Source organism: Crocuta crocuta, unplaced genomic scaffold (genome assembly GCF_008692635.1).
Source record: "Crocuta crocuta isolate KB4526 unplaced genomic scaffold, BGI_CrCroc_1.0 scaffold343, whole genome shotgun sequence".
NCBI lineage: Eukaryota > Metazoa > Chordata > Mammalia > Carnivora > Hyaenidae > Crocuta > Crocuta crocuta.
Genome location: NW_027532679.1, coordinates 1,612,210 through 1,623,897, shown reverse-complemented (window position 1 = coordinate 1,623,897; position 11,688 = coordinate 1,612,210). Strand labels below are relative to the sequence as shown.

At 42.9% G+C, this 11,688-nt stretch overlaps 1 long non-coding RNA gene across 1 annotated transcript; it reads right to left on the bottom strand.

Annotated features, from left to right (window-relative positions):
* Positions 1-10,105: 10,105 nt before the first annotated feature.
* LOC144245412 (uncharacterized) lies at positions 10,106-10,844 on the bottom strand. The gene is made up of 2 exons (XR_013339252.1): positions 10,773-10,844; positions 10,106-10,420 (listed from the first exon to the last, which is right to left on the bottom strand). It is a non-coding gene; the product is annotated as an uncharacterized LOC144245412 (long non-coding RNA).
* Positions 10,845-11,688: the final 844 nt, after the last annotated feature.

Genomic DNA, 11,688 nt, shown 5'->3' with positions numbered 1-11,688 from the left:
AGGTGTCCAAAGTAAGGAGATTCCCTTTTAGAGAAAGAGTATTGCCTTGGGCAAAAACACCTGAGGAAGTAGTCACACGAAAGACAGAAAGCATTTACAAGTAAGTAAGGGACAGAAAGCATTTACAAGTAAGTAAGGGACGGGGTGCCTGGGTGGCTCAGTCGGTTAAACTCCAACTCTTGGTTTTGGCTCAGGTCGTGATCTGATGGTTTTGTGACTTTGAGCCCCCGGTCAGGCTCTGTGCTGGCAGCATCAAGCCTGCTTGGGATTCTCTCTTCCCCTTTCTCTCTGTCCTTCCCCTACTTGTGCTGTCTCTAAAAATAATTAAATAAATTTAAAAAAAAAAAAACACCAAGTACATAAGGCATAAGGCACAGCTCCAAGGGACAGCCATCTATTGGGGCTCGCAGCTGTCTGCCAGAAAATACACTCCTCTCCTCTGTCCATTGTGTAAATCTGATTCAATCAGCACCCCTGCTCCACAAAAACGAATGCATTAATGTGGAGTGCTACCACTCAAAAGCAGTGGAGTGAGAATACCATTATTTTAAATTGTTCGAGGCCATGCAGTCCCTAATTTCATTAACTCTGTTTCTCAGGAACCTATCTACCAAATTCTATGGCATCACAGAAGTGGGGGTGGGGAGTGGGAAATCTATACAAATGCCTTTCTACCTCAAATGCCATGCTCTTCATTATGATAAATCATACACACTTATAAGCAGGTGGGATTTATGGTAGGCAGAAAAATGGTTCCCCAGATATGTCCATGTTCTAAATCCTAGGATATGTCAACATGTTGAGATTGTCCCAGAGTGTCCTGGTAGGTCCAATGCAATCACATGAGCTCTGAAAAGCAGAAAAGGAGGAAAGAAGAGGAAGTCAGAGAGATAAGACAGACTGGGAAGGCACGAGACAACAAACACAAAGAGAAATCTCATCATGGGCTGAGGAATGCCAGGTCCAAGAGCTGAGATTGGCCTCTGGGCAAGAGCCAGCAGCCACAGAACTGAATTCTACCAATAACCTGAACAAGCCTAGAAGCAGATCCTCCCACCAATAATAGCCAAGACCTGTCAATGCCTTGACTTTGATCTCATGAAACCCTAAGCAGAGAACTCAACTGAGTCACCCTGTGCCCAGGCTTCTTGACCCATAGAAACAGTGGGATAGCAAATGCTGTTTTAGGCCATGAAATTTATGTTAATTTGTTATTAAAGCAATAGAACAACATAGGATTTGTTCAATTAACCTACAAATATTAAAATTCCAACATTGGTGAGCATTCTTTGATTTACCCACCCAAATATCTATTTTTGGAGCAACTCACCTCCTCTGGTCAGATACAAGGTAGTAACCTTTACAAGAGGAAAACTCACAGTGATGGGCAAACACAGGTATCTCTTCCAATGCTTTCATGCCACTTGGGAACATTAATAGTAAACAACATTCACATAAATACAGATGTCATATTAGACTGTGACCGATAAAATGGAGAGGAGGTGCCTGGTGCTAGGAGAGCCAATAACAGAGGTTCTGGTGGGAGTGTGCTAATGAAGACTTCCCTTCGGTCTTGACAATGAAACCAAGATCTGCAGGATAGGCAGGAAGGATGGGAAGGTGCAGGGATTTGGGAGCAGAAAGACCAGCAGAGATGTTGAAGCCAGAGGGAACATAAGGAGAGTGAAACAGTAAAAATGCTGGGCTAGCAGTGTTGGGCTGAAGACACAGGCAATGGTGAGATTGTGAGTGCTTTCTAAGGATTTTCCAGAAAGAAAATAAAAACATGCATCATTTTTCTTTTAAAGAACTAGGGGCCCCTGAGTGGCTCAGTCAGTTAAGTGTCCAACTCTTGATTTCGGCTCAGGTCATGATCTCACAGTTTGTGGGTTTGAGCCCTGCATTGGGCTCTGCACTGACAGTGCAGAGCCTGCCTGGGATTCTCTCTCCTCCTCCCCCTCTCTCTGCCCCTCCCCCGCTCTCTCGCCACTGTGTTCTCTCTCTCTCAAAATAAATCAATTTTAACAAAAAAAGAGCTCTTGTGTAAAGCAAAGGAATTACTTACTGATTAATGATTATAGAATTATAGAAACTGTTATATACATGAAATGACACTCAGGCTGTCCCTGTGAGCTATAGGTTTTCAAGGTTGTAATCCATAGCCTAGGAAACGGAGTACAGGGCATGATCCTTAATTTTTTTATTTTTCTTCCTTTAATTTTAGAGAGAGTACAAGCAGGGGAGAGGCAGAAGGAGAGAGGAAGAGAGAGAGACAGAATCTAAAGTTCCATGGTTAGTGTGAAACCGTACATGGGGCTTGATCCCATGACCCTAGAATTATGGCCTGAGTTGAAATCAAAAGTCAGATACTCAACCAGCTGAGCCATCCAGGCACTGAAGGGCATGACCTTTAAACATCAGATCTCCGACAGGTTTAGAAAAAGCCCTAAACTTGGCATTATAGGACAGAGATGTATAAAAAGTAATTTATTCTCTCTAAGGGTCAATTTACTTACCTACAGAATGGAAATGATACTTTAATGCAAATGGGAGACACAATAAATACTTGCTGAGAAACTAGATAGGGGCACCTGGGTGACTTAGTCGGTTAAGCGTCTGACTTTAGCTTGGGTCATGATCTCGCGGTTCATGGGTTCGAGCCCCGCGTGGGGTTCTGTGCTGACTGCCAGCTCAGAGCCTGGAGCCTATTTCAGAGTCTGTGTCTCCCTCTCTCTCTGGCTCTTCCCTGCTCATGCTGTCTCTCTCTCTCTCCTAGAAATAAATAAAAATATTTTTTAAAAAATTAAAAAAAAAAAAAGAAACTAGATAAATAAATTCTTGCCCTGCTTGACTCAGGGTCAAATGAAAACCAAGTGTGTGAATGTGCTTTGTAAAGTGGAGTACTATTTACAAATGTGAATACTGATACTATTAATCCAACAACGTCTTCATACAAGGAAAGATGGCTTATGTTTCTAAAGAGAAATAAGAGTAACTGACAAATGAAAGGAACAGGTCAGTGAAGAAGGTCATGGAATGTTCACAGACTGATGCCTGGCATGGTGCCCAGTGGCAGATTAGGGGGATGTCAGCAGAGAGAACAGGAGTTAGAATAGGCAAGGTTTCCTGAGTCCTAGGTTCCTATGTAAACTGGCTCTAACTAGAACAATACAAGAGCCCAGTAACTCTAGGGGCTACTAATGCAACACGCGGTCATCATCAGAGTCAAATATGCAAAAATTGCAACCGACACAAATCTGACATTCTTTTAAAACATAATGTTTATACGTTTGCCAGAACCCTTCCTTGGAAACCTGAGAATATTTTGTTCCTATGAGAGCTCTCTTTCTGAGATCTTAATTCTGGCCGAGAATTAAAGCCTACATCATTCCCTATCACAGAGAGAACATCACAGTGTTGGAAGCATGAGCTTTGAAGTCCCAGGAGAACGGTGTGTGATTCACAGCCCCGGTTGATAATAGGGAAGTTACTTAACCACTATGACTCAGTTTGCCCATCAGCAAAAGAGGAACAGGAAGAGACCTAACATGCATGACTGTCCTTTGTGCATGCCTACTGCATAAAACTATTGGACAAATACTTTTATCACTACCAATCTAGGTTTTCTGTGACACCATGAAAGCTCAAACTGCTTTAAGAAGAAAAAACAATGTTTCAGAAACACAAGCCGTATCTCACGAATTGTTCAGCAACCTACTGTCTTTTCTCCCTACTATTAAAATAGGGGGAAAAAAAAGAACTTAAATTTCCCTACAGAAGATTTCCTAGCTGAGCTCTCTCACTTCACTGGGGGGCTGAAGGGGTTGTCAGTTCCAGGCAGAAATGAAACAGCCAAACTCAGAGTTGCATTAAGTATGGAGAGCAGAACATCCGTACTTCAGAGATCAATCTCAATTGCTGGCATTTGAAATACTTTGGAGACAGGAGTCATCATAATTTCAAAAAAGGCTCACCCCAAGAAAGCAGAGCAGACCAAGTCATTCATCCCCAGTATCATAGCTGAGGCCTCAAAGCAAATCCCAGATTTCAGGCATGTGGTAATTAGGTCTCTAAATTTACTCAACTGACTGGGAAACCTGTCAAAGAAATTCTTATCATGGGGAGCATTAATTACACATAAAATGACAGGGCAGACACACTGGGAGACATGCAGTCACCTAGAGAGAGATGGCCAAAGGCCATCGAGAAGCCGTGTCCAGAGCTGGTCCCTGCGCACACCCAACCCTACCAGCCTCACGAGTGCACGTGAGTCTGCTGAGATCAGAAAAGAGTGTTTTCAGTGTCCAAATAGATGCATGTTGGGTTCGTTCACGGAAAGCTGAAATATACTATAGAACCAGCAACTGAGAACTTCCTAAGATTTGATTCACTTACTCACCAAGGCAAGAAATTCTTTATAGTCTGCTTGCATTTCACTCACCCATTTCAACATTTACTGCAAAAGGACACCCATCAGACAGAAAACCTGGCCTGGAGAAATAGACTAAGCTCTGCCTTCATGCCAACGACAGTCGGAAGAAAAACAGAAAACAAATCGAAAAACACACAAAACAAATGGTTATGATAAATTGTGGTAAGCACCTTAAAGGGAAAGAACAAGGCAGTCGGAGAGGCATGCAGCTTTGGGGCAGAGGACACCATGTGGATTGGGAGAGAAAGTGAAAGGAGGGGATACTTAAGCTTCGGACTACAGCAAAATAGACATTCAGCATATGAAGAAAGAGTGGAGAAGCATTCCAGGAGCAGGAAGGGCTTCAGGGTCCCCATTTCCCTTACTTTCCTTCTTTCTGCCTTTCCTTCCAGCCAGCCAGCCAGCCAGGCAGGCAGCTCACCATGCGTTGAGAATAACCTACAATCTCTTCTAGGTACTAAGATGAAGTGTAAAAGAAGTGAAACCTTGTCCTTGTCTTCTAAATTTTTTTTTTAAATCTCAGTGGGGCAGCAAAGCCTATGTGCATGTGAAACAGCGCTGAAGAGTATATGACAGAGCACTAGCCAAGAAGCAGGTTCCCCAGTTTGCCCAGGCTTCCACGGACCATGAGCCCAGCGTTGAGCGCACTCCACTTGGGCTGGGCCACATGGCCCCTCCCTGGCTCTTGTCAATTTCCCTACTCAGATTCAACCCCTTCCCTGGTGGGCTAGAGCCCTTCCAGCTGGATTCCCTCTCCTCCATCCACTAGACTACGGTAGTCTCTCCTCCTGCTGCTACACCTCGTTTTTGAGCCAGACAAACTCCTCCAGCGATGGACAAGAATCCAGAGTGAGCCCGAGTTTGCTCTGCCCCTTTGGATTCTGTGGGCTGGACCACTGGTTTCCCACATGGTGCCATGCTTAAAAGCTGCCTCCCTGAAGCTGACAATATTCTTTTTCAGCTCAGTGCCCATCTACATCCCAGGGTACCCAACATGTGGTACTGATACCTTTTGCAGATGTAATTTTGTTTCTGTGTTTCTTTGGGAGAATTATTTCTGCACCCTCCGACCAAATATAATTAAGGTTTTTCAAATCTGAGTAAGTTTTAATACAGGCTAAAAGAAACTATGAAAAGAGTGATTACACTTATACTCCATGCACTGAGTAGCTTTTGAGAGGTGTCTGTGCAGTTGATAAGAATCTTGCGAGGTCCATGTCAGTCATGATCACCAGGAGTACATGTTATGACCATATACACTCTCGACTGAGCCAGCCCCAGTGAGTACCTCAGCACCAGCATAGACCATATAGCAATTGGTGCTACCAGATCCCCTTTTAGGAAGAGTACCGATTTCTCTAGCTGATAGCCATCAGCTATAAACCCTCTCTAAGAATGTCCTGTGATTCAGCCTACACCCAATGACTCTTCAAGGCAGGGGTATTAAGATCCAGTTTCCTCATCCCAACGAAGGATAACTGCAGTGAAGCATCCCAGCTTTCCCACTCTCCATGGGATCTGCAAAGGCTTCTTGCAAACTGTAGTCCACCCCAGCTTCTCCTTGCAATTCTTTCAATGCTCAGTCCTTTCTCCTCTTTTGTACAGGTAATGATCCCACGGCACTCTTGAGTAGAAGTCCCACATGCTAATTTCCCACCTCAGGGTCCGCTTCCTAGAAAGCCTGAGCTACCCTCCCCGGAGACTGTTGGAACAGTAATGCAGAGACTCCCATTTATTGAGCACTGCCATGCGCTGGGCATTGTGTCTCCGTAAGAAGTTCGCAGCCCTACTCCAGAATGCAGCACCCCTTTCTAGGTGTACGTACACTAGACACTTGTCTACAAAGCCTAATGCACTAGTTGTTATTCCAAAGAGTTTGATCTTTAATATCCAAGGTAGTTGCAATGATTCAACGTGGACCATCTGTTGTTGTGTCAATCTGTTCAGGCAAGAGAGTTAAAATCCTGGGAGAGTCTGGAATCACAAGTTTCTTGCATTCAAAAATAATGTGGCAGCATTTCCAGCCCAGCTGTGAAGCACTGGCTGACTGAGAAAATACAAGTCCCCTAGGAGACACCCTGTGCTACCTGCTAATGAAATCAGGAAGAGGCCAGCTTTATGGTCTAATTGGTCATCTGAGAGGCTGGTTTTTTTAACCAGGTCTTTAAATAGTGATTTTCTTGCTGTAAATACACTGTCTTCTTAAAGCAGCTGGGTAGCTCTATCATTTTTTACTTTAACTCAGTTTTTCTAACTCCAACTTTTCCCCCTCATATTGTCTCTAAAGAAACAGTTCTGCTCCTGAAGATTACTTTCATAAAAATAACACAAAATGCTTATATTTACAGGTTTGCAGACTAACGATATCTCGGTTGAGAGCTTAATTAGGAAGGAGTCAGGACAGGAAGCTAGGAGTGCTATTGATACCATGTGAGCTCTGAGTCTAGACGAAGGAGCAAGATCAACATTAATCTTGTTCATGGATGACTTAAAAGTAGGAATCACCATGCACAACAGGTGAACACATTTCATAGGTGCGATAACTGCATCATCTTCCAGCTCAAAGGGACTCCATGGACATAGCTGCCATAACATCATTAAGATGTTGACCATGACCTCTGTTTTCATTAGTTCAAAACTTCTAATTGGCCAAATATTTTAGGATTGTTTTTCATTTTCTCCAAACTCAACCCCCTCCAACCCAATTCTTTAATTTACTATTCCACTGCAGACATTTGGGATCTGGTCTGATCCTTCTGGTTCAGAATCTTTTTCTAGAGATGCTCAGGAATCTGCATTTTTAGCAAGCACAATGTGATTGTTATGCATGATAATGTCTGGAACTAGTTGTACTGACAAGTGAAATCACCACTGGAACCCCCAAATACAAATGACCTTCTGGTCTTCTCATAGATGTGGGCACTCTGACCGCTTTCTGTGCGGCGCCTCCCCCCCCACCCCCCATGAAGACAACCTCCTTCACCTGTAACCCTTGATCATTTAACTCCTTGGTTTCCTGGCCCACTGGGCTCCATTACTTGGCTCCGTAGCCCCCACCCCCCTTTCCTGGTGGGCCCTCCAGAATAGCTTTTCATCCCTCAGATCCATGCACGGTGACACAGGTAAGAGGTAAACTCAGGCCACAGATGATGGAAGAGCTGAGTCCTGTCCCAAACCTGTGATGACACCAACAGAGAAAATTGCATTCCTCCACTCACTTACTCACTTACTCCTTCTCTTATTCAACATATAGTAATTGAACACCAATTACATGCCAGGGACTATATACTATGTCCTGAGAATACAGCAATTAAAAAATAAATAAACAAAAATGGGCTTAGAATTCATGTTACAGGGTTATATTTGAACAAACTTTAAAGTGAGTTGTTTATTTAAACTTGTGAGAGCTCTAAAAAATAATTATGACGTTCTGTGGGGGACATACAGCAGTGGATCTACCTAGATTTGGAAGAGATAGGAAAGTCCTTAAGGAAATAATATTGTCATAAACATTAAAGAGCGGGCAGGAATCAACAACTTGGCCAAGGGCATGAGATGTGGATGGCGTGGGGTCAGAGGAAATGCCAAGGCAATGCATGTCAAGACCCTGCAGTGTAAAGGTGCTCAGTCAAGTCGCTGGAAAGCTAAGGGAAGGGCAAGAAAGGGGCTGATATCCTAAGATCATACTTGATCTTTACACTGAAGATTGTCTTCCTACTTTAAGAACCGAGTGAAGCTCTGAGAAGGGGAGTTAGGAAATCTAATCTGCATTTTAAACACTCTGATTGGGTGTGGAAGACAAGGGGAGCTGTCAAGAGACAAATGAAGAACAACACTAACTGAGATGAGGAGAGTGGAGGGAGAGGTGGACAGAGGAGGGCACTTTGAGGACTCAGGAAAATTTGGTGCTTGATAAAAATATGAGATGAGGAGAAGGCACTGTTGAGGCTGATGCCCATAGAATGCATGTAGTACTCGTCCCTTAGTCCTTGTGAATCCTGATGCATGGTCTCTCTTCTGGAGAAGAGAAGAAACATATGACACTAAGTGCACATATTCCAAATGGCATGGGCTCTGCATGTGTCTCACTGTCTTTGTCTACAACAAGAAGAAAATAAGAGTACAGATCCTTCTGGACTCAGAATGGGGTTCTGTCCCAATAAACCCAGAATAAGTTGAAAATATCCTAAGTCAAAAATGCATTTAAAACACCTAATCTGCTGCACATCAGGGCTTAGCCTAGCCCTCCTGAAATGTGCTCAGAACACTTACATTAGCCCACAGATGGGCAAAAGCATCTAACACAAAGCTTATGTTATAATAAAGTGTTGAATGTCTCATGTAATTTACTGAATACTGTACTGGACGTGAAAAACAGAATGGTCACATCGTGCAGAATGGTTGGAAGCACATTGGCTGTGGACCCTTGTGATCTCGCGGCCAACTGGGAGTGGCCACAGCCATGGGCCCACAGCATGAGCGAGGATCATACAGCGTGTATCACCAGCCTGGTAAAGATCAGAACTCACAATATGATGTATGGTATCTACTGAATTAGTATCACTTTCACACCATCATGGAGTTGAAAAACCATAAATTGAAACATCGTAAATTGGGGACAGTCTGTACTTGTGTGGGATTTGGGGGCAGATTAAATGAGTTAATACACATCAGCTACAGAGAACAGTGCCTGGAAGACTACAGGCAGTAGACTATGAGCCAGTCGGCACTACTGGCTGACACTGTAGAATAGCATGGTATGCTAATACAGAGTGCCGGTGGCTCTAGAGACATTGATATCTAACTATTAATCCTGGGTCTGGCATTTAGTTTCGATTTGCTAGTTAGCCATTTAGATCATGTTACTTCTACTTTTTGAAAATTCTTTTTAGCTCTAGGTCTGTCTTTTACTTTTTTTTCCAAATATAAAATATTTAAATCATCCAATATAGAAAATAAAGTGTCAGGCATCCTGTGCACACTCCTAGATTCAACAAATGTTTACATGGTGCTTCAGATATATTTTTAAAGAAATAAAATGGTGTGATACCCAATTAAAGAACTCTCTCCATTTCCATTTCTTTCCTTCACAGAAGTGACCATATTCTAAAATTGGCATGTATCTCTCTCCTACAGGTTTGTTAATACCTGTACTACATATGTAAATGTCCATAAAATATGCGCATTTTTTGTATGCTTAAAATTTTCACATAAATGACATCATATTGGACTCAGCAGAATGGATCCCAGGAACGAAAGGATGGTTTTAACATTTAAAATTCTACTGAAAGAATTTATCACATAAACAGATTAATAAGGATATAACACATGCTTATCTGGATATAGCACAAGGATTTGATCAATATTTTCTACTCATTCAGAATAAAACTCTCTTCAACCTGCTAATGTACCATATTAGGCCAGGGTTTCTTAACCTGGGCATGACTGACATTTTGGGCTGGAAAATTCCTTCTTGTGAGGGCTATGTATATGGTAGTGTTTAGCCTGTAGTACCTTCCCATTCCTTACAATCAAAAATGTCTCCCGACATTGCCAAATTCCCCTAGGCACAAAATATCCCTTGATCAAGAACCACTGTGTTAGGCAAGTTATTAACCCCTGTAAGACTCAGTTTTATCCCTTACAAAATGGAGAAAATAACAGGACCAACACTATAGGGAATTTCCAATAGCATGATATAATGTATTTATCATACTGGCTAGCCATTTCACAGTAAGATGTCACTAAGTGTACTTGGTTGATGGTGGTTGTGGTGATGGTGAGGATGTCAACGTTGATGAGGACAGGAGGATGCTGTTGAAATACACACAAGTGTTTTTGTTCTCAGGATTCTCTTCTTTCTCTTGTGCCCTCTTCATTCATCACTGAGACCGTCTGCAGTCATTTCCTCCAGAAGGGACCACACAGCAGAAATGGATAGAGACCAGGAAGAGGAGTCAACTGCCAGCCCCAGGGAATGGGTGGTATCTTGTGGATTAGATATGGGATTAGATATGTCATGGATTACAATGGATGGTATCTCATAGATTTAGGAGAGGATCTATTAACATAGAAGTTTCCCACTGTGGTCTAGAACTGACATCCTGGGCCGAAAAGGAGGGATGGGAGTTCCTAGGAGGATGAGAAGTCAGAGAGGTCCTAAAAAGGAGGATCAGACCTAAAGGCACATGCCAAAAGGGGGAGGGGCTCCCTCCAGAGATCTCCATTCTCTGTGGGGCATCCCATCAGGGGTACCCTGTCTGTCTCCCACACACCTAGAACAGGCAGGCTTCCACATCCCATCTACTATGTTAACCATGAAGAGTGCTGATCACCTCACTGAGGCTTCTAGGAGCTGGGCTCCCAGGCTGTGTCCAGCAGGCAACGCCATATCTACTTCCTGCACACCATCACTCACCACTGCTGGCTGGCCAGTGGAGTAGTGTTGGACACTGGACATTGTTGGATAACCCATGTATTGTGACCTGTGGGAACACCTTTCCTGGACACCTTGATGGCCCTTGACACCCTCCAGAAACAGTGTGTGGAAGAGAAAGTCACCTAGCCCCTGTGCCTCAGCCTTAGACGGGATACAGAGGAACCAACTCAAGACCTCCCATGTTACACTGCAATTTTGTATAAGTTACTTTTTATCATTATTACTCATATTTGATGCTGGGCAAGTAACATAACTTGACTGAGTCTCAATTTCCTCTACTGTAGGTGAGCCTGAAATCACTCAGTTCTAAAATTTTATGATTCCTCTCTCTCTACTTTTGCACAGATTAACTGTTCTTCATAAATATGTAGTAACTGCTTCAGAAATATTCAGATGTCATCAGTTTTAAGTCACGAAAGATTGAGATGTAAAAAATAAAATAAAAATGAGAAGTTGGGCTACTTTAGCAGACAGTATGAATTGAGCACCAGAGAGAACTTGCTTATAAAATGCCAAATTAATGGCACTTTTATTTAGTTTTTATTCACCTCTCTTACTTTCATCTGCTATGATTTTTAAACAGTGCCTGCACCTGAGCCCAGAGCACACCAACATTTAAACGGATCACCCAGATTTTTACAGTCAACAGCGAAATAAACATCAGAAATGCTAAAATAAGTGATCTTTAGGTGATGGCCATTACAGATACGGCCCGTTTTATGGATAAGGAAACTGAAACTTTGAGAAGTCAAATAACTTGTCCTCCATAAATATTAAATGGAGAAGCCAGAATTCAAGGCTGGGCCTTCAGGACTTC